This window comes from Suncus etruscus, chromosome 12, assembly GCF_024139225.1.
Source record: "Suncus etruscus isolate mSunEtr1 chromosome 12, mSunEtr1.pri.cur, whole genome shotgun sequence".
NCBI lineage: Eukaryota > Metazoa > Chordata > Mammalia > Eulipotyphla > Soricidae > Suncus > Suncus etruscus.
In genome coordinates, this window is record NC_064859.1 from 47,382,220 (window position 1) to 47,405,345 (window position 23,126).

A 23,126-nucleotide genomic window follows, 5' to 3' on the forward strand; every position below is an offset into this window, starting at 1 on the left:
ACTATGTCAAATTAAATGGACCTTTGGTTTTCTGGTTAAAAGGTCAACAGAAAGATCAGATTTTGTGTCCTAAAGATTCCCACTGAAATACTATAGAGAAAGGAATAGATAAAGATGAAACAAAGGAACAAAGGCAAACTAGGCCTTTATTTAGCATTAAAAAGAAGATGTATAGGGCCTGAGCTGTGGCACAAGGGGTAAGGCATCTATCTTGCCTGCACTAGCCTAGGACAAACCGCAGTTTGATCCCACAGTGTCCCATATGGTTCCCTAAGCCAGGAGCAATTTCTTTTTTTTTTTTTTAAATATGGAACGCTTCACCAATTTGCATGTCATCCTTGAGCAGGGGCCATGCTAATCTTCTCTGTATCGTTCCAATTTTAGTATATGTGCTGCCGAAGCAAGCACAGCCAGGAGCAATTTCTGAGTGCATAGCCAGGAGTAACCCCTGAGCATCACCAGGTCCCCTCACCCGCCCCCCCCCCCCGCCCAAAAAAAGAAGAAGATGCACAGGGAATATCTAAGGTTTAGAATTGTCTTGCCTTGCCAATTTATGTGGAAATTGGAGAAAGCCAAAATAAGATGTGCACTTCAGTCTGGGGCTATTTGAGTTTGAGAGCATAGTGGTCAAGAATTTAATGTAAGTGGCTGGAGTGGTGGTGCAGCAGTAGGGCATTTGCTTTGCACATGGCTGACCTAGAACGGACTGTGGTTTGATCCCTGGGCATCCCAAATGGTCCCCCAAGCCAGAAACGATTTCTGAGCACATAGCCAGGAGTAACTCCTGAGCATTATTGGGTGTGACCCAAAAAACAAACATAAAAACAATATCAACAAATAAGAATTTAATGTAAGTGATTAGAGTATCTCAAAATATTTAGGGGTAGAGCTATACACCTAATACTTATGAACCCTCAATATATTATAGAGTAAGCTGTTGGGACCCTTACAATGCCTAAAAAGTTATAGAGAGTAGTAATAAATTTCTGGGGAGCAACAGAAATTAGATAATAAGAAAATGAGCTTCAGAAAGAACCTGAGAAATAATCACCAACTGAAAGAGAAATAAGAACCTTATTTTATCTCAATAAAAAATAAACTACTGGCAATTGCATATGGACAAAGATAAAATAAATAAAAACAAAATCATTCAGTGATGAGTAGATCTTGATAAAGAGCTGTGAGCTGTCAAATACATTTCTAGAACATAATTCTTTTAAAATATAAGCCATTCTAATAGAGCAATCTGCAGATGTTTTCTACAGAAAAACCAATCTATTCTTTCTCAAAGTTGATAGTTTACATAATATTAAAAAAAGAGAAATGGTATAAGTTAATCTACATGGTCACTTTGGTCATTTTTCAGCTAGTAATTCATTTTAATAGATTTGTGGCAAGAGAAAGAAGAAAGAAAGAAAGAAAGAAAGAAAGAAAGAAAGAAAGAAAGAAAGAAAGAAAGAAAGAAAGAAAGAAAGAAGGAAGAAAGAGAAAGAAAGAAAGAAAGAAAGAAGGAAGGAAGAAAGAGAAAGAAAGAAAGAAAGAGGAAGAAGAGAAAGAAAAAAAGAAAGAAGTGAGAAAGAAAGAAGAAAGGAGAGAAAGAAAGGCGAGAAAGAAAAAGAAAGAAAGACAAAAGAAAAAGAGGAAGGAGGGAGGGAGGAAAGTAGGAAGGAAGGAGGGAAGGAAGGAAAGAGAAAGAAGAGAGGTAATATTGAAATATTTGGGAGAGTGAGCTTTACCTACACCCCACAGTACTGCAAAAAAGAAGTACAAAAGCAAAAGCAATTCCCAGTTTAAATATATGAATGAATTCCCAGTTTCCTCTTTCAGGTCTTCTAAAGAACACCTCGAATGAATGAATGACAGAAAGGTAAGTGTGACAACACAATCAAACAAATAGCAATTCAGCTTTTGCCTATGTCTAGATATAGAGCCACAATAGCCTCAAGCCTCATGTTCAATTCTTTTTTTTTTTTTTTTTTTTTTCCTTTTTGGGCAACACTCTGTACGCTCAGGGTGTTCTGGCTATGTGCTCAGAAATCGCTCCTGGCTCGGGGACCATATGGGACGCCCGGGATCAAACTAGGTCCGTTCTGGATCAGCCGTGTGAACGCCCTATCACTGTGCTATTGCTCCGGTCCCAGGTTCAATTCTTGGAATGCTCTGTTGACTGACAATGGTGAGAGGAGTAACTAGAAGACATTAACCCAATCCAAATGGAACACAAGATTTTTCACCAATCTGTTATGTGCACTAATAATAGCCAACAGTTTGAACAATAAAATCACATTGGTAATACCTCGGCCTGTGCAATAGCACCGCGGTAGGGCTTTTTCCTTGCACGTGGCCACCAGGGGACAAATCCGGGTTCGATTTCTGGCATCTCCTATGGTCTGAGCCTGCCAGGAATGATTTCTCAGTGCAGAGCCAGGAATAACCCCTGAGCACAGATAGTGGTGGCCCCAAAACAAACCAAAACTACAAACAAAAAGAATCACATTGTTAATACCTATTACATAGCTTGTTGATGTCAGGCAGAGGAAAGGACTTGCAGTAGCCACTTTGGGTCATGTGACTTTCTGTTGGAAGTACTTGCAACTACTCCTTAGTAGCTGCACACCTGACAAAGCAGAAGTCTATTCCTCAAATGCCTCAGTGAGTATAGAATGGGCAATTCTGTGGTGAGGGTGGGTAGTTTGTACATCAATACCAGAAACTTGAAAAAAACTGTAAGCCTATCACCCATCCTATAAATTAAAATGTGTGTCTATAAATTCCTACAAAGAATACACTCTCTAAATAAGAAAGAAAACATTCACTACTTTTTCCTTCAGGATTTGAACGTAAATGACACACATTAGAGCAAGAAATAAGGAAACCTAAGACATCATCAGGAAATACCAATAACATTTATGATGACTGAAGAAAATCTTATTTGGAAATGCAATCTGTTTAACTGCAATGTTACCTTTCAGGCTATTTTTCATTCTGGCCCACAATTTTTGGGAATCTTCTACGTAGCTAATGTTCCAATCTCATCCTTCGATGAGCCTCGTCATAGACAACCTAACAATATAAAAACAGTGTGATTGTCAAATTGCCAGCAGTTTATCATCAAAATTTTTTACATCCATGGCTGCACAGAGAAATGTTCTCATGCTCTAGTGTACCTGCAAATTGTTTTAATAAAGTAGTCTTCCCTCAGTTAACAAGCTAAATAAACCTCTACATGATATGGAAAAACAGAACGCTAGCAAACCAAGTTTATGTATGTATTTATTTTCTTTTAATTACAAAAATATGAATATGCATGTTGTATATAACTGAAACTGTGTAAAACTGTAATGCAGAAATGAATATTCCTTATAATCTTATCTCCAGAAAGAATTGCCATTTGCTTCCTGCTATGGTTTTTAGTAGAACTTTTCGGGTTAGAAACACATCTTTTGTTTTACAATTAACAAGAAAAAGCAACATTTAATCACATCAGTTTCTCATCAGCATACAAAATACTTAATGATGATTATATCAGTCATTTTCATTTGATATTAGGCAGTTCCTCTAATAAAGTCCCCCATGGCTTTATAATATCAATGTTTTCATCAGTTCTTTTTCATTGAGAAATCACCTTTTCTGGTTGGTTGTCCTCATGTTGATCTTTAGATTGGTTCTATTTGGGAGCTACACCTCTGTGTTCAGAGCTTACTCCTGATTTTGCACTCAGTGATCACCCCTTGTAGGCTCAAGAAAGCATATGGGGGCCCAGAATCTGACCCAGATAACACATGGGCAAGGCAAACACCCTTTCACTATCACTCAAGTACCCCGACTTGATATTTTAATCTTTCTTAGCTATAACTGGCTTTTTTTGTTTGTTTGTTTTTCGGGCCACACCCGTTTGATGCTCAGGGGTTACTCCTGGCTAAGTGCTCAGAAATTGCCCCTGGCTTGGGGAGACCATATGGGACGCCAGGGGATCGAACCGCAGTCCTTCCTTGGCTAACACTTGTAAGGCAGACACCTTGCCTCTAGCACCACCTCGCCGGCCCCTATAACTGGCTTCTTTGTGATAATCTACTCTCTATACTTTCTATAGGCTGTATTTGAAGGCATTTGTTCAGTAGCATCAATGATCTTTATGCATAAAATTATTAGGGTATTGAGTAGAGTTACAGACACCCAGTCTCACAAGACTAATAACTTGTTCAGCACATTCTCTATGACAGTTTGATTTATAATTTCTTTTTTTTTCTTTTTTTTTTTTGGTTTTTGGGCCACACCCGGTAACGCTCAGGGGTTACTCCTGGCTATGCACTTAGAAGTTGCTCCTGGCTTGGGGGACCATATGGGACACCGGGGGATCGCACCTCGGTCCATCCAAGGCTAGTGCAGGCAAGGCAGGCACCTTACCTCTAGCGCCACTGCCCGGCCCCGATTTATAATTTCTTAAGCGATATACAAAAGGCATAGCTTTGTATCTGCATATACAGTATGTTTTTAAATAACCATGGGAGCCAGGAATGTAGCTCAGTGGTAGTGCTCTGGCATATGTGAGACCCCATCACAAACACTATCACCTGCAAGAACAGTAAAACAAATCTTCTCCATTCCTTGTACCAGTTGAAGGAGTTTGTTTCTGTGCTTTAAATATACTCTTTGATGCATACAGGCCATCTTAAGTAATGTCAGTAGTACCTGAAAAACTTCATAGGCTTCATAAAAAAACACTTTTGGAGTTCTGATTTAGCTCAAGTTGTTCCCACTCCCTTTTTTGCCTCCACAAAATGGTAATGATCCAGATAAAAGGAGTTCTATGTGATTTCTGAAGATACCAAGGAAGCCTTGTCATAACTATTGTCAAGAAGATGAGGGCTGGAGAGATAATATAGCAGGTAAGGAATTTGTCTTACATACTGATGATTCAGGCTTAATTTCTAGCTCTGCATATGGTTCCTTGAGCCCTAATAGGAGTGATCCCTGAGTGCAGTCAAGAGTAAGCCCTGAGTGTAAAAAAAAAAAAAAAAAAGAAAGAAAAAGAAAAAGAAAAAAGATACCGATAATTGATAGTGTAGAGGACAAAAGACAGTGGGGAAATTAGGGTACATACAACTACCCCATACTTTATAGCTGACCCCCATTGTCCCCCAGCACTGCCAGGTATAATCCTGGAGGTCTTATGCACCACTGAGGTGACACCTATGGAAGCCGGCACCACTTGGTATGATCAACATAGCATCGTCATGCTGTGACTTTGAACCACCAGTGCAGTTGGATAAGAACTGTAGGTGGGGTCCTGGACCTCAAGGAGGAGGGAAAAAAAGAGGAGGTGGAGGAGTGCTCTTTCCCCTTTAAGTATCCCCCCTTTGAAACTATTCTCTAAACTTTATTCTTATCTCAGGACAAAGGTGTCTTAGTGATCAGGAACTCCTTCAGTCATGCCTCTCCTTTGTTCCTCATCAGCTAACTCCTTTTAAATCATTACATCTCCAGAAAAACCAGATTTCACTTTTGTCTTCTAGTAAATGGACCCATATTCATCACGCAGAGGACTAACAAAATATTAATAATAAAATATTGTTCATTGCCTGACCCTATAGAGGATTTGAGAAATTCCACCCCCTTGTATCCCAAATCCACAAGTGCTCTGAACAAGAAATAATGACTTCTATTATTTTATGAGCTATATAAGACTGCAGAGAATACAAATATCAGGTCTTTCTCACTTAACAGTGATTTTTCTTCTTTTTAAACCAGGGGGTATTTTGGGCTAATGTCTATCTATTTTGCCCAAAATAAATTGCAGAGTCTAAACTATGAACAAAAGAAAGATCTTTTATTGTTGAAATGGGAAAGTAGGTGTTGCCTCTTCTGATTGCCTTGACACTTACCTGACTCCTTTGCAAAACTTAACACTCGCCATGTTTTATAAAGTGCAGATAAAGCACAGACTATTGTGCTTTTCACAGATCGATTTCAAAATGATTTTATTTCCTTTGTTTGCTAGTTTGGAAAGACACCGGAAGAATGGGAAGTTGAGATATTTTTTATTTATTTATTTATTAATTATGGAAAACCATCTCTTAACACTTTCCACCAATCTAGCTATAATCACAGTTACTATGATTTAGAATTCAGCATGACAAAAATAAAAAAGACCAAGATTATTTGTTCCATTGCCTAGGAATGTGTCTGTAGGAATGTCTGTAGGAGGGCAGATCTTTGGACATCCCTGTTCATTGATAAGTTTAGTCTTAAGGATTAACCCAAAGACCAGAGATTATATTTTCAAAGTTTGGAGAATGTATATTTAATACATTTATAGTTAGTGGCATACTAGTATTATTAGGAGCTAAGGTTCAAAGGTGAATAGCTTGGAATAAGACAGAGGAGTTGAGAGATAGAACTCGGCCATCCGAAGCTCTTGGAAAATCCACTCTGATATGCATGTTCTTGACTATATTCCTTGCTCTCTAACAGGCTTAGCTCTCTGGACTGTAAAATGAGGATAGTAATAATAGTATTTTCTAATTGCTTTGTTGTGTGATTTCAAAGATATAGCACAGGCAAAGACCTCAGCACAAAGCCTGACACCTAGTAAAGACTTAATAAGTACAGCTATTAGTATTCATATGGCTTTCTCAGGCACTCAAATTTCTTTCCATTTGACAACGTGAAAATACATTTAAGAGTATTTAGTGTCATCGAATTAATACTACCATTTTTTTAATGCTTGGAATCATTTGAGGCATAGTATAATCCTTAGTGAGAGATCATTTAATTGCACCATTTAGAAATCTATGTTTAAACATGTTATCACCTCAATTTAATAGTATATGCAATCATATACTAGGTATCCAAATCCATAATACACTCATCCATATTTATGGTACTTAGGTTACACTGATGTTACTAGGTCGAGTATGATGGGAATTAATGGTGGAGATGGTGAAACCCATTTCTGGGAGTTTAAAAAACATCAACTAGGTATAAACCTTAATTGATATAAAAAAGAAAACTGAGACCATGTTTTCTGCTACAGTAAATTGTTTGCTTGTATCCTCTGTAATGTTATATTTGACTGTAATGATTCTGTACAATAAACATTGTTCAATTTTCCACTATATCCCCAGGATTCTTCACAGTGAGAAAGGATTTAGTTTTATATATTCAATTCAAACCTACTGGTATTCAGAACCTACTGGGTTTGAGGCTTTGTATTAGGAAAAAATGTCAATGTAAAGTATTCCGACAGCACTTAGTAATTTTCAAGTAATGTTTTTCTTTTTTTTTTTTTTCCTCTGACTCAACCTCACTAGGATCCTGAGTTAGTAAGGCAAAGAGGAAAATTTGCATTTTTGCTCTTTTTGTTGTAAATGTGTACCACTTAATGTAAGTTTTGAGATATTAGTATATGTTAAAATATTCACCACTCATTTTTCCACTGACATGTTGGTCATTCTGTTGCACTGAAAAGTCAATATCCATGTTTTTTTTTTCATCTTTACTCATCCATATTTGTAATGTCTGGGCTTAAAACATGATTTGAGTAATAGAAAATTCCTGTCTATACATATTAATAGACATTCAGTTTATGACAGATCCACAGTCTTTGAAATGTCTGTCAGCCTTTGAGATGTCTGTAAAATATGTTAACCCCACAAAATTATAATGACCCAGGCAAACCATTTCTATCTGATTTTTTTAAACAAACACAATAGAGCTTGCCATGCACATTCTCAAGAACATAACAATTAAATTAGTTCTCAGGCAGCTAGACTTCTTCACTTAGGATCTCTAGCTCTTATTTTTAAGCCAGTGAGTTTTTAGTCACCAGTATTTGCTCTACACACTTCCATTTCAATGAAATGGCTACATAATTGTGGGTTTTCTAAGAAATTTTATTTTTATTTACTCTGCATTTTATATTATGTTCACATTTTTATGATGTAGCAGTGCGACATGCTTCTTTTTTGTATCAAAGTAAAATAAAAAGGTAAACAAAAAAAACAAAAACAAAAGTAAAAACATCCCTCCAAAAAAGTATAACAATTTTTGTTGTTTCAGAAGCAACAACAAATTCCAAAGTTGCAATAGTTAAATACATGCTTTTGTTTTGACTTGCAGTAACACATGCTGTATTTTTCTTCTTAATAAATACTTGTAATCATTTACTATAAAATCACCTTTTTTTTTAAAAGGGTAAGGTATTAGTCTATATTTTGTACCTGAAAAGAAAATGGTTATAGTTTCCCCAGTCTCTTGAAATTATGTGAAATATTTTTGACACATTCAAGATGACCAATATAGTGGTTTGCAGAAAACAAATCAATGGTTCATTAGCTTTCCTGACACACACCTGATGTGTTTCCCCTCCTTGTGATGTTACATAAAATTCACTTCATTTTGGACACACTTCTATTAGTTGTTAACATTTTTGCCGCCTTTTATGGGTCTCTCGCTATTGAGTATTGGAACTTGCCATGTGTGTGCACAAACCCACCTGTGCTCTCTTATTAGAAATAAGAAGAAAATAGGGTCAGATAAGTGGCAGAAGCGGTAGGGCATTTGCCTTGCACCAGCTGACCTAGGACTGACCCCGGTTTGATGCCCTGCCATCCCATATGGTCCCCCAAGCCAGAAGCGATTTCTGAATGCTTAGCCTGAAGTAGCCCTGAGTGTCACCGGGTGTGGCCCCAAAACAAACAAACAAAAAAAGAAATAAGAAGAATTGGGGGGTTGGTGTGATAGAACTGTGGGTAGATCTTTTTTCCCTTGCATGCTGCTGAGCAGGATTTGATCTCTGGCACCCCATATGATCCTCTGAGATTGTCAGGAGTAATTTCTGAGCATAGAGCCAGAAATAATGCCTGAGCACTGCTGGGCATGTACCCCACCCCCCATCCAAATGAAATAATAATTAAATAACAATTCTCCAATCTTTAGTGTGGTAATTTTTTAACCTAAAGATTAGGGCCTTATTTATTTGTTATTAGTCCTTCCTTGTATTTTTATTTAACTGAGAATCAAATCTGTGGGATCAGCAGGTTAGGAATGTGGAACTGCTGTTCTCTTTCAAGGAGAAAGGCTTGTTTTTACTGGGACTGAATAGTCTGTCTGAAATTTTTTATTCAGAATGGCTTCTCTCTGAGACCTGTCTCCAAATAAAAGTTTGCTCTGGGATCTTCTCTGTCAAAAATACCCAACTATGACTGAATACTACCAATTTCGACTTAAACTGAGATGCCATTTTCCAATTAAGAAGTCGTAATTTTTTTCCTTGTCTCAATTTAATAACCTTTAAAAGATACAAATATACCCATTATTGCAACAAAAGATAGGTAACAAATGCTGTTTGAGAAGAGAGGCAATCATTTCTCTATTGATTTGCAAACTTGGCAAAGAATGCGTCTTGAAGAAACAAAGGGATTGACATTGAGAAAGTGACAGGCAAAATGGTATTCAAAAGATATAGCTTGGTATGTTTCAATCTAGAAAAATCTGTTCAAGAGACAAATATTGGTGAAACGTTGGTTGATATTCTGTGACTGCTTGTTTATTTGTTTGTTTTTGTCCTTAACTATAAGTTAGTGATCCCTCCTGGAAGGGCTCAGGGACCATATGTGGTGCTGGGGATTGAACTCAAATTGATTACTTACAAAGCAAGCAGCCCACCTGCTGTACTTTGTTGCTCCAACCCTGGCTTGCATTTGAAATCAGAGAGAGATCAAAAAGGTTGGCCCTGAGGCTGGAAGATAATACAAGCAAGTAGGACATGTGCTGACCCAGGTTTATTCCCTGGCATCCCATTTAAGTACCTGGTGTACCACCAGTTGTGCCCCCCCCCCTCAAATGAAACAACAATAAAAGAAACCAGAAGGATTGGTCATTCAAATGAATGGTTAATGCTGCAAAACCCTCAAAACCCACCTAAGAAATTTTCAATGTATTCACAGACTGATATTTTCTTCATTAGCCAATCTCATATTTATTAAAGATAACAAAATAAACACACTTATTTGAAAAATGCAGCTTAATAGTCTGACCATCTTAATTGAGAGAAAGGAGCATATTTTATATGGGAGATATTTTATATTAAATTTGGTAGTCTGTCTGGATCCCAATCTTCCTTTTCTTTTTTCTCTCTCCCTTAACTCCTCTGATGAGTATTAGGGAAACAAAGGCCTTTGATGCTTTAGTTCCCTCAAATAAACACAAGACTAGCAGCTTTGCCTTGCCGATGCAGTTCCCAGGTAAGCCCAGGAATTTCTTTCAATCTTCACCAAGTGACAAACTACGAGTTAAAACTCGGAGTTTGCTAAGCAAACGTTGTTTCAGGACAGATTACATAAAAATCCCTATATCCCTCCTCTCTAAGTTGACTCTTACTTTTCAGTCCTAAAGGGAAAAATTTGCTACTTCTTCAAGAAAGATTTAAAAAAAAGTGAAGACTTGTGCATTCATCTAAAATAGAATTACACTGTATTTCATCCAATCTAAGAGAACTCTAATTGGAACGTGTGCTATTAATTTAATGATTATTAAGAAAAATGAAAATATTCCCTATTATTTTTATGCAGAGTCAGCAATGAGAGATAAATTTTTCTTTTAATTCCCTTTTATTGTCTTATTCCTTAGTAATTTTAACATTTTAGTGCTTCACCTGAATATTCAGTTACTATGCGTAGTTCTTCATCATTGTAAAATGAGAAGATAAACTTATGATCATTTACACAGATTTTTGACACCCTTTATTTGTCCTTAAATAAATAAATAAATAATCAAGCAACCAAATAAATAAATGCATAGGGGGTGGTGTCTTTAGGTCATTTTCAATTGGAAAAGAAACCATTTTACTTGTCTGCACTGGATTAAAATATTCTAGGATTGGCCAAAATAACTTCTCACTAATTTGTTGACTGTGTTAGAAAATGTGGACTGAGTGGACAGAAATGGTATCTTTCATAAGCCAACCACTTCCTTCTTCTTGGCTAGTTTTCCTGCATTCAGCTTCCGTCTTCTATAAGCTTACCTCTTTCTATGTAAGTATCTTTTCCCCTGAGTCATTAAATATTTTATGAGAGAATGGAAAAAATGAATCAGGCACTACATTACTCTGGTTTGCTTCTACTTGTCCTAGATATCGTATAAAACTCCCAAGCAATCAAAAAGATGAAGTAAAGAGTAAAGTGGTTTTGGACAGCTAAAGAGCATTCAGATTAATGGTCAAAATGTGTGTAAGACAGATCCTTTTGCAAGACTGCTTTTTATAGGTTTTTAATTTCTGGGATTTAATCATGCAGGTTTAATCACCTTGAGTTGTACGACTTTAAATTGAAGGAGGCTTGCTTTTTAATCCAAATTGTCGTATATTCAAACCTGTGCTTTTGAGAAAGACGCACTTCCTGCCTTGTTCAGACTCCTGGAAGTCGCTGCACTTTCTCATCATTGCCACCTGTACACCCTCAGAGATTTCCTGATTTTGGAGCCAGTAATAGCCCCTTTTACCTAAATCCAAACATGGAGAATATTTATCATGTGGATAAGTTATGTCTGAGAGATAGGATACAGGGAACAAAAATCATTCAGGATAAAGTCTAGGCTGAAAGATTCATCCCAAATTCACACTTATGTATACTTATGATCATCTGTACCTCATTATGAATTATTTAGGGGTGGGGACAGCATATACAGTTCTAGTTTGGTGGTTGGATCTTGATCACTGGTTGTTTGGGGGTGCGAGGGGACTATGCAGTGCTTGACATTGAACCCTGGCCTCCTCCACACAGATTATTCACACAAACACTTGGAATTATCGTATGAATATGAATTGTTATCATTTTTTAACTATGACTTAGGTGCCCCAAATTTTATTCTTATACAAAACAAACATCTTTTTTTTTTGTTTTTGGGCCACACCCATTTGACGCTCAGGGGTTACTCCTGGCTATGTGCTCAGAAATCGCCCCTGGCTTGGGGGGACCATATGGGACGCCGGAGGATCGAACCGTGGTCCATCCTATGCGAGCGCTTGCAAGGCAGACACCTTACCTCTAGCGCCACCTTCCCGCCCCCAAAACAAACATCTTGAAATTAAATTAAGCTTATAGTGATCTTAGTCTCTGTGACTTCAGAATTTATCTTTATCTTTCATCAGTCAGATCCACTAAACTATGTCAAAGTTAGCTTCTTTATTAGTATGTTGTGTTTGGAAATCTTATTTTTAAATATGAAGAAAAGATCACGATTAAGATCTTATTTCAAAGACTCATATCCTACAGATGTAGATAAAATAACCTAAACTTTGAGAAAACTGAGTTTTGAAATGGCAGAGACAATTGAGTGGTTAGGACAGAGAACTAGAATTCAGTGCTTCTAAAACTCAGTTCTAAAATTTTCACTGGTCTGTTTATCTATCTAATGAGTCAAGCATTTAGACAAAAAGTAAATTCTAAGAAACAACTTTATGGGTGTGCAAAACAATCTCAAGTGTACGCTAATTCTCAGTATCAATGCTACACTGCCAGGGTCATGGGTCACCTTGTCTGTTTTTAGATCAAACTCTGAAGGAGGTGCTGTGGGCTGTCCCCAGCTCTGGACTCAGGAATGACTCCTTGTGGTCCTCGGGGGATTGGTTCAGGAATTGAACCTAAGCCTCATATTTAAAATATGTGCTCAATCCATTGATCATCCTCTCTGGCCCTTATCAGTGCCAATTTATGCCTAAGTCTCAGTAACCATGATTGCAGATCTTATCAAGGAACCTTCTCCTAATAATGAAATATATCCACATATATGGAAATTTTTGTTTTGTAAATCAACAATATTGATATTTGAAAGCAGAAAGATGATATTATGTGTCTTTGTTGATTTCATCTAAACTGATTCCTCTCAATATTTTCCCAGATATATTAGTCTGCTTTGGGTTGTAACTATGTTCAGAAACACCCATTCATGACTTATTATTCTGTGCAAGAAGCTATTTCAAATCTGATTTTATAAATCTGAGATTTCAGTAGGTCTCCGTGGGTATTTTACTATTTGTTCATGGAAATTGTTAAATTTTCTTGTCTGTCTAGAAAAGTCCAGATTTTATTCTATTCAGACACCTTTAAAAATTCTCTTTATATAGGTCTCCAATTTTAATGTTGCTGTTGGTTATGGGTCACACCCATTTGTGGCTAGGGACCACTCCTGGTGTTGCTCAGAAAACCATACATGGTGCCAGATATTAAATGTTTTTTAATCATATGCAAGGCATACAGTTCACCTGCTGTACTATGGCTCTGATGCCAATGTTTCCAGTATTTTCACACCTACATATCAATGAATATAGGAGAAATATTTTGTAGCACACTAAGAAAGAAATTAAAACAATTATTTATACTAGTTTCTTATAGATAGGTTTTTAAACGTAACATAGTGAGGCTAGTATCATCCAGTGTACCATGATTTAAGCAATAACTTACATGGACCAACAGGAAATATCTGCAGGCTGATATTAGTTCCTGGACCAACAGGAGAAAACCAAATGTATCATGTAAAGGAAAGGTCAAGCATGTTAGTTTGAAGCTGTTGCTTATCAAAATGAACTGGGTTGTCTGAATGATCTTTATTTCTGGAGGTATATGAATGTGTTTACCTATTTGAAAAGAAAGCTATTTGGTCAAACTCTTAGTAGAGGAAAACATCGAATGTCAAGAAAAAAGAGTCTTCTAGAGCAGAGTCTTCTTAAATGTTACAGAATGCTCAGAGTAAACTGAAGGCTGTTCAAATAGCACAACAGAGGATCTCTCCAACTCCAACAGAAAACCTAAGGCCACATCTGATTTGGTGAATTTAAGATTCTTTTGTACACTTTGGGCTAGAAAGCAATGTTGATCATTGTAAATGTGGATGTGATTACAAGTCCTAGAAAGGCATGGTATTACAGCTTACATCTGTTGTGTTTATTTATTCTTTAACAAAATTATCACATTCATAAATATCAAACCTAGACTTCAGGGAAGCACATTTGAAAGATCTGTTAGTTCCCACTATGTCCATGTTGATGGTCTGGCATGGGTCATGGAGAAAATATGAGTTGCAATTTCTTGGTGGTATCTTATAACAGGCCCAGTTTAGAATTCTAATCATTGTTGAGCGTTAAAAAATAAATAACCCTTTTATAAAACAATGGAAAATGGGGTCACAATTGTGGTTTGTCAACTTTGTTCCATTTTAATCAAAGCTGCAAACAAAAATCACACTTTGTGAGAAGAAATCTCATTTGTATCTCTGGGCACTGCTTTGGGATATGGAACTTAGGTTTTTAAGATTTATGACTGACTGATGCTGTGAAATCAGTTGTTTCTGGCTGCAAATCATGAAATCAGCACCGAGTTGGCCATAAAAAATGAAGGTTTTATGGTAAGTGGTTTAAGAAAAATGCGGAATATGAGTCCTTTGCGATGTATATATTTTATAGCAGCAATTCCCTATTTTTAATTTTTTTTAGAAAAAAAAATCTCCTCGGCAATGGTAGGAGAACATCTTGAAGTAACTTCAATGAAAACAGCTATGTATATAGAATAACATATAATAGCTCTGTCAGAATTATTCTCCTACCAACTGAGGAATAAATCTAGGATGATGATTTTTTTTCTCCCTGCGGAATTACATTTTATTAAAATAGTTACTTTGTATCCCATCTAGCCATGAGTCAAAGCAAAAGTATCCTACAAAAATGAAATTTGTTTATCCTACTGCAAGCAAGACAGAATCAATTTCAATTTCCTTTGGATGTACTCTCAGTGTTTATCTGATAGTGGATTCCTGTTGTTTTTAAGAGATAACAACAACAAATATATTGATTAGATACAAGAATCAGAATACTATTTTTTCTTGTATAATGAATTTTTGTTGCAGTTTTTAATAGATCATACACAATATTATGTCCTTCAGAACGTTGAATAAAATCCACTCATGGCATCCATTAATAGGTGAGAATTGAAGCATTTCATCTCTACAATAGTTTTTAGCAAATGTGACAGTGTCTCAAGACTGTTTGAGTTAAAGGCAAACAACCCCCTTGTATGATAATTAGTGTTTGTGATTTCCATCTATATCTAGATAGACAAAATTTAACTATGCCTTCATGACAAAAGTATGGTCATAAATCTCTTTTCAGCAACCAGATCAACATCAATGATGGTAGGATCTTGAAGTATTTATTGAAATCCCTGGTCTCAAGCAAGCAGCTCTGAAGCATGCTGTGCTTGTTCTTGAGATGTTTATTAGAGATGCTTGCCATGCTGGTACAGTTGACTTAAAGTATCACTAAGAATGTGAGGGTCATCTTTGTGATTTTGTACATACTTTCAGGTCCACTTAGTGAGATACTGTTCATATACTCTAGGTAGAAAGGTCCTCCTGGCACATGCATTATGCAACCCGAACAGCCATACTGTGTGGCTGTGCTTTCCTATGCTGAATTCTCAGGCTTATTTCCACTTGGAAATTAGAAACCTATATCATTAGGAAAAATCATGTGATTGATTCTCAGAGGCAAATTCACCAAATATATTCCATGACTTGGGTGACCAAATTCAGAGATCTTATTAAAATATCTGACCAAAATCTGTCCCTCTCTTTCTTATATTTTTGTTGTTGTTATTTTTTTGGGTCACACCCTGCAGTACTCAGTGGATACTCTGGACTCTGCACTCAGAAATCACTCCTGGCAAGCTCGCGAGGCCATATAGGATGCTGGGGATCGAATCCTGGCCAGTCCTTGGTTGGCTGCATGCATGGCAAATGCCCTACCACTATGCTATCTCTCTGATTCCCTTTCTTACATCTTGAGGGATGTTTCCATTTAATATCAGATTTTCCATCAAATTTCCAGAATGAACCTGTCAACTCTTTACCTGGTCTTTGAGACAATGTCTCATTGTAGTGTCACCAAAAACAGACTCCAAAGTCTGATGGGAAAACTTTATTACAAGGAATTTATATATACAAGGAATTTATTTTACTGTCCAGTGCACATGAAAGATCATTAGGGGGTTGGGATGTATATGCAAAATGCAGATGTAAAATGGTCACAATTAGAACAATAAAAAAGACAAATGAAAATTTTTCTCTGATAAAGTCACTATCAAGAGATTGCACATTTAATTAGATTAGTGTTTATATGTTAAGAGCTAATCCTGAATTAAATAATTTATTATTTTTTTCATGTCCATGTATTCTTTTTTCATGTATTAGCAATTCTGAACTTTTAAATTCTATTAGTTATATATATATATCCTGTGTGCACTTTTGCTTTGTTTTGGGGTCACACTTAGCAATGTTTGGGAACTGTTTCTGGCTCATTGCTCAGGAATCACTCCAGACTGTGTTCAGGGGACCATATGTTTAAATAAGCATTTTAACAGTAAGTGCCAAACCCTGTTTTCTGAGGGTAGATAGATATTTCTCTACTACACACAAGAGCTTTAGTCTTAGAGTTGATGAGAATGGAATATTTTTAAAATATAGTTTCTTGTCATAACAAGTGAATTTTCCCCTATCTATCACAATAAATAGAGTCAGATAGATAAAAGTGCATTATGTACTCATCATGTATTTCTTACCTTTATGAAACTGGATTGGTCTAGAAATCAAGGTATAAGACTGTCGGTTTTGAACATTTATCAATACTTGACTACAAGCACAAATTTATGAATGAGAAGGTATTCTAATTTAGAAAAGCCAACATAAGGGTAAGTTTTCTGTGGATTGCAGAACTGGTATTCTTTTATAGGAGAGGGCCAGAAGAAGGATGTGTCTTTTACCTAAATTTGCCATGGGTGGTTATCAGTATTGCAATCACTACAATTATTTTACTTTTTTCCTTCAGATGAAGTTCATATGGAGTCAATACAAGGTATCAGAGATGCAAATCTGTCACCATTAAGAAGTGCCAAGGCCTGGCCTTAGCTCAGAAGTTACTTCGCAGTCACAAAGCTTTGCCTTGAAACCAATGACCTGTGGTGGTTCAAGTCCCATGGGTGCTTTCCAGTCCTTAAAAAAATAGATAAAAAAGAAGTGCTGAACCCCAAGTTCTACCTTGCCTTTTGATTTTCAGTTCTGTGAGCCAATAGAAATCTTGCTATTTACTGTGTGTTTGTTTTAGACTGTTTCTAACCTTTAGACTTCCTAATATAACTTCATTTTCCTGCTACGTGGATTTAGTATAGTCATTCAGCTGATTTGCAGAGGCCCAGGAGTAGAATCTTTCAGACCAGCTGTGAGAGTGCAGCACACCCACATGTTTCATTTTGTCCTTCCAGTGACTAGAAAAGGCCCATTGCAATTTTCTCTTTTTCTCTTGAGGGTTGAGGTTCAAATGATCATCTACAAGTGTCCATTTCTGACTTAATGCTTGGAACCACTCCTGACTCTGCTCAGGGAACCATGTTATCTCTACATGCAGTCTAGCCCTTTGAACTTCCTCCTTGCCCCCACCTTTTGTATTATTCCAACCACTTGTTCTTAACTGTTCTGATACTATAACTTGTTGCCTTTACCTTATTATCTGTTTTTCTTTTCTCCATCCATTTTCTTTACCCAATCTTACTTGATCCGGGGAGTGAATTATTGACTCATAAAACCTAGAATAAGGAATCAGACTTTATATTCTTTGAAATTAATTGAAAAATTATTAAAGTCAGAGAGCGCTTTAACTGTAAGTTTGGATGGATGACAAAATATTTTGTGACCATTGTCCACTATCTATCAAAGTAAAGATAGTTACTCTTCAGTTGCTCTGAATTATCCTTAAAAAATAGAATTAAAGGAGCTGGAATGATAGCGCAGAAGTAGGACATTGATCTTGCATGCGGTCGACCTGGGACAGACCCGGATTTGATTCCCAGCATCCCATATGGTCCCTCAAGCCTACCAGGAGTAACCCCTGAGTAACTCCCCCCCCCAAAATAAAAATTACAAACAGAAAACTCAGTAGTATATTGGGTCACAAAAATATGTAGGTGTGTTTACATAAATATTGATATAGAAGAATATTTTCTGGGGCCGGGCGGTGGCGCTCGAGGTAAGGTGCCTGCCTTACCTGCGCTAGCCTAGGAGACGGACCGCGGTTCGATCCCCCAGCGTCCCATATGGTCCCCCAAGCCAGGAGCGACTTCTGAGCGCATAGCCAGGAGTAACCCCTGAGCGTCACCGGGTGTGGCCCAAAAACCAAAAAAAAAAAAAAAAAAAAAAAAAAAAAAGAAGAATATTTTCTGTAAAATCATTATGGGCTCATCTGCCTTAACAGAATTACTCAAATCATTTGTGATCTGATGTCTTGAATATGAAGGCACCCCTATGTAAAGTTGTGAAGCTTTTGAGAAGCAGCTCCTCTATTAAAGAAAAAACAAAACAAACAAACAAACAAAAAAAAAAAACAGCTGCTCCTGGGACTACCCGCTGCTCTGAAATTCAATCTGAGATTCATCTGAACCTTTGCCGTTTTCTCTCATGGCATTTTAATATGTATAGTATGTTTCTAGTGACCGACAGACTTCTAGATCCTCTGACTGAACTCGGTGTAGCTGCATTGGAGAAAAACTGCATTTCATTTCTACAGTGACCCCTTCTATCCACACTCACCAGCCCCTGAGATTAATTCTACCATATGACATTTTCCCTCCAAATGTAATGAAAATCCACTCAGCCATTATCTGTGTTGTAACTAACAGACTGAAACTTAATTATATTGACAGGAATTTAAGCTAATGCTATCACATGCACTAGAAAAGATATCTCTTTAGGAATAAGTGCAATTAGTAGTCAGATCTAAGTACTTGGCCATGGAGAAATATGGTGTCACCAAATGGTATCTGTAACCTTTAAGACTACTGTTCCTGATATTGTTCCTGTTGATTGGTACCCATATTATATGTTACTCTTCCAGATATATGCTCTTGGTTTTCATGGTCATACCTAGCAATGCTCTGTGCTCAATGTATTCTTGGCTCTTTGCTTAATGATTATTCTTGATAGTGATCTGGGGAACATATGTGGTAAAAGGAATCCAACTGGGTCAGCCATGTTCAAGGCAAGCAATCTACCCAGCTGTCCTAATGGTTTGACCCCTCATCCTATAGGTTTTTAAATGTGCTATGAAAATCATAAAACATGTGTTGTATACTACACTACTTGATAAATACACTTTTACCATCTTTCCCCATCTTCAGGACCAAATAAAGTATATTGAAAAACTTAACTAAGCTTTAAAGGAAATACTGCACAGAGAAGTAGCATAAATGTCAGCAGTATTTATTTTCTGCACAATTTTACACTTTCTTATTTACCCCTATTTCTGTTTTGGGGCTCCCAAGGATAACACTGTAGTCAGTATACTATAACCTCTCTCACTAAACTATTTTCCTGTTCTTCTGGGAATAGTTTGTCTTTTTCAGTTTCTCAAAGTTCACAACAATGATCATGTGATCAGGAATTTCTGGTCATGGTTGATAATTCCTATCATAGTTGATAGGAATTAGAGTGAGGACTCTGCCATAAACTCGATAATTTAAAGTAAGTATCTGGGTCATAGTGGACATATTTCATAATACTTGACAGAGTAATGACAAAGACAGGTTTGACAGGGACCACAGCCAGAAGACAGGGCCAAAACATTGATGCTCATCTTGAGATATGGTCCTTACTGTTTGCTGCTCAGGCCTGGTAGGATAGTCAGGAATAAAGATGACCAGGGAGGAAGCAATAAAAAGTATTTTGGATTAGGGATGGAGCGATGGCGAAGCGGTACGGCATTTGCCTTGTATGCAACTAACGTAGGATGGACCTTGGTTTGATCCCCCGGCGTCCCATATGGTCCCCCAAGCCAGGAGAGAATTCTAAGTGTGTAGCCAATAGTAACCCCTGAACGTCAACAAATGTGGCCCCAAAACCAAACCCCCCTAAAAAAAACCCCAAAAATAAATACTGGATCAAATTCAGGGCATCATAAGTTAGAGATATGTTCTCTGCCTCATTTGTGGCCCTTTAGTAATGAACAATCTTATGAAAATAGGGAAAGTATATAGTATATTATATCCTCTAATTTCTAAAGTAAACAGTTATCTTTAAATGGTCAGGACATAAGTAATTTTAGCATTACCCTCACTAAGCAACTCTAGAAAATAATACATAAATGGGCATGACTCTGTTCCAGTTCAATTTTACTTACCAAATTAAAGTGAATGATATAACTGAGGGCCATCTAATGACTTGTTTACTAAATCATTAGTTTGTTTTTTTTAAAAAAAGTACTGGGACTGGGATGTTAGCTCAGTTACAGAGTATAAGCTTAGTGTACATGAGGTCTTGATTTTGATTCTTAGCACTGTATGGACTCCTGAGTATCCACCAAGTATATGTAGCTTCAGTGGCCATTGAGAATTATTCCTTACTCCAAACACAACTATTTGCTGTGGCATATGTATTATATGTGTGTGTGTGTGTATGTGTGTGTGTGTATATATAGTATTTGTATTATATTAGTTAGTGTTTGATATGTCTGTTTTCCAGCCTAATTTTTTGATTTATATAAATTTATAATTTTTGGAATTCAGAATGTTCTGCTATCCTGGTGGAGGCCAGGGAGATAGTTTAATGTGCTGGAGTATCCTTTGCATGCTGAATGCTCAGGTTTGATGTCTAGAACCAGTCAAATAGACTACTAAAGCTCCTTTTAAAAAAATTAATTTTATATCTCATTTGTATCATTATTATTTTATAAGTGTCGCACATGCCTGTATCTATAGTTATTAAAAAACGTGTTTAGTACATAGATTCAATACATTTATTCCTATTAAAGAGAGATTTAATAATTAACACTGGGAACCATAAACCCCGAAGACAGTCATTCAATTCTTTGTAAGTAGAAAGTCCATTCTATGTATGTAGAAAGCCAACAATCCATGAAACACTTTATAAAAAAATTTCAAGTATTATGAATATTTCTTCTCTTGAGGAACTGTCAATCACTTCAGTCACTAGAATCAGTGTAATGAGTTGCCTTTTGGCCATTGTGTAGAATAAGCACAACAGCAGATAGTTAGCTATTCTGTTTGTTGATTTTTTTCAACTGATGAGATATTGGGCAACATCCAGGTGTGCTCAGGGCTTACCTCTGACTCTGTTCTCATGGAGCACTCCAGGTAGGGCTAAGTGACCATGTATATATTCATAGATATAATTTGTATGGATCTTTCAAGTCAGTAAAGAGAATTCATATCCTTTGTGATTGTTATTTTTTTGTAACTGAAACACAACTACAAACATGTTTGTAATCATGGTGCTTAAATAAAAATATTAATTTTAAAAAGAAAGAAAAATATTAATAAAAAAATGGAAAAAGAGTATGGGACTCTTGAATTCAGCTCTACCTTATTCATTTTGGCCAATTTGGATATGTTATTCCAAATCTTGACTTTAGTTGGAAGTTGAATGTGACAAAAAGATAGTTTTGGAGAAGTTTAAAGAATATATATTCTCAGTGATAGTACTATGTGTTACTAGATCATGGAATGGCAATGTTTCCCAATTTTTTTTCCTAGCGAATCCTTTTCAAGAAAAATAAATGATTTATGGGCACTGAAACTCTTCTCTAAGATGACAAAATAGAGGCCAGAGCGGTGACGCAGCATTAGGATATTTGCTTAATACATGGCTGACCTAGGACAGATCGTGGTTTGATCTTCTGGCGTCCCATATGGTCCCCGAAGCCAGCACTGATTTCTAAATGCAGAGCCAGGAGTAGCCCCTTCACCGGTTGTGGCCCAAAAACAAACAAAATGACAAAATAAGAACCAGTCTATATGATCACCTGGTTTTAGTCACCAGAATCACTTAAGTTCTCAACATACCACTCCTAGGGATATACCCTAGGAACACAAAAATACAATACAAAAATTCCTTCCTCACATCTCTATTCATTGCAGCACTATTTACAATTGCCAGACTCTGGAAACAAGCAAGATGCCCTTCAACAAGTGAATGGCTAAAGAAACTGTGGTACATATACACAATGGAATATTATGCAGCCATCAGGAGAGATGAAGCCATGAAATTTTCCTATACACAGATGTACATGGAATCTATTATGCTGAGTGAAATAAGACAGAGGGAGAGGGACACAGAATAGTCTTACTCATCTATGGGTTTTAAGAAAAATAAAAGATATTCTTGCAATAATTTTAAGAGACAAAAGAGAGGAGGGCTAGAAGTTCCAGCCCACTATATAAATCTCACTACAAAGAGTGGTGAGTGCAGTTAGAGAAATAACTACATTGAGAACTATCATAACAATGTGAATGAATGAGGGAAGTGGAAAGTCTGTCTAGAGCACAGGCGGGATGGGGGTGGAGTGGGGAGGAGGGAGATTTGGGACGTTGGTGATGGGAATGTTACACTGGTGAAAGGAGTGTTCTTCACATGACTGAAACTCAACCACAATCATTTTTGTAATCAAGGTGTTTAAATAAAGATATTTAAAAAAGTTCTCAAAAGCCCCCCACGAGTAATTTCTGAGCACAGAACCAGAAGCACCACTTTTATGAGAGCAAGAGAAAGCAAGAGAGCGAGAGAGAGCTAGAGAGAGAGAATGAGAGAGAGACAAAGACAGAGAGAGAAAGAATAAAAGAGAAACAAAAAAGAATCACCTACCAGGATGTACCCAAAGCTACTACTGACCCTGGATCATTCCAGCTTCCCCATAGGAGACAGTCTGACCCAGTTTTGGAAACACTGACATATTTTATTCCTTTTTGCTGTTGTGAACTCCATAGTAGACTTGTCTTTAGAGAGTATTTCACCACTACTTGGGTGATATCATGTCTCTATAGCCCAGATCTGGTTTGGGAAGACTTTGATAGCTCCTCTAACTCTGCTAGAGTTATTTTTTTGGTTCTATTTCCACTGAGCATCAGGAAATGTGCTCAGAATGTAGTCCTGAATATAGAGCTCCAAATTTGGAGATGAAGGAGGCAAAGAATGGAGTCTATTTGTAAATATTATCTATCCTAGATAAAATAGTGTTGGTTCAGTTGATATTTAATTTCCATGTACTACTTAATTTGAAGCTACCTTGCTTTCTT

General features: G+C 36.8%; 1 protein-coding gene and 1 non-coding gene across 4 annotated transcripts in view; one reads left to right on the forward strand and one right to left on the reverse strand.

Moving 5' to 3' along the window:
* CTNNA2 (catenin alpha 2) overlaps positions 1 to 23,126 on the forward strand; it is a 1,246,345-nt gene that overhangs the window by 752,583 nt on the left and 470,636 nt on the right. The gene's annotated exons all lie outside the window — the stretch shown is intronic.
* LOC126025076 (U6 spliceosomal RNA) lies at positions 302 to 408 on the reverse strand. The gene has a single exon (XR_007501123.1). It is a non-coding gene; the product is annotated as a U6 spliceosomal RNA (small nuclear RNA).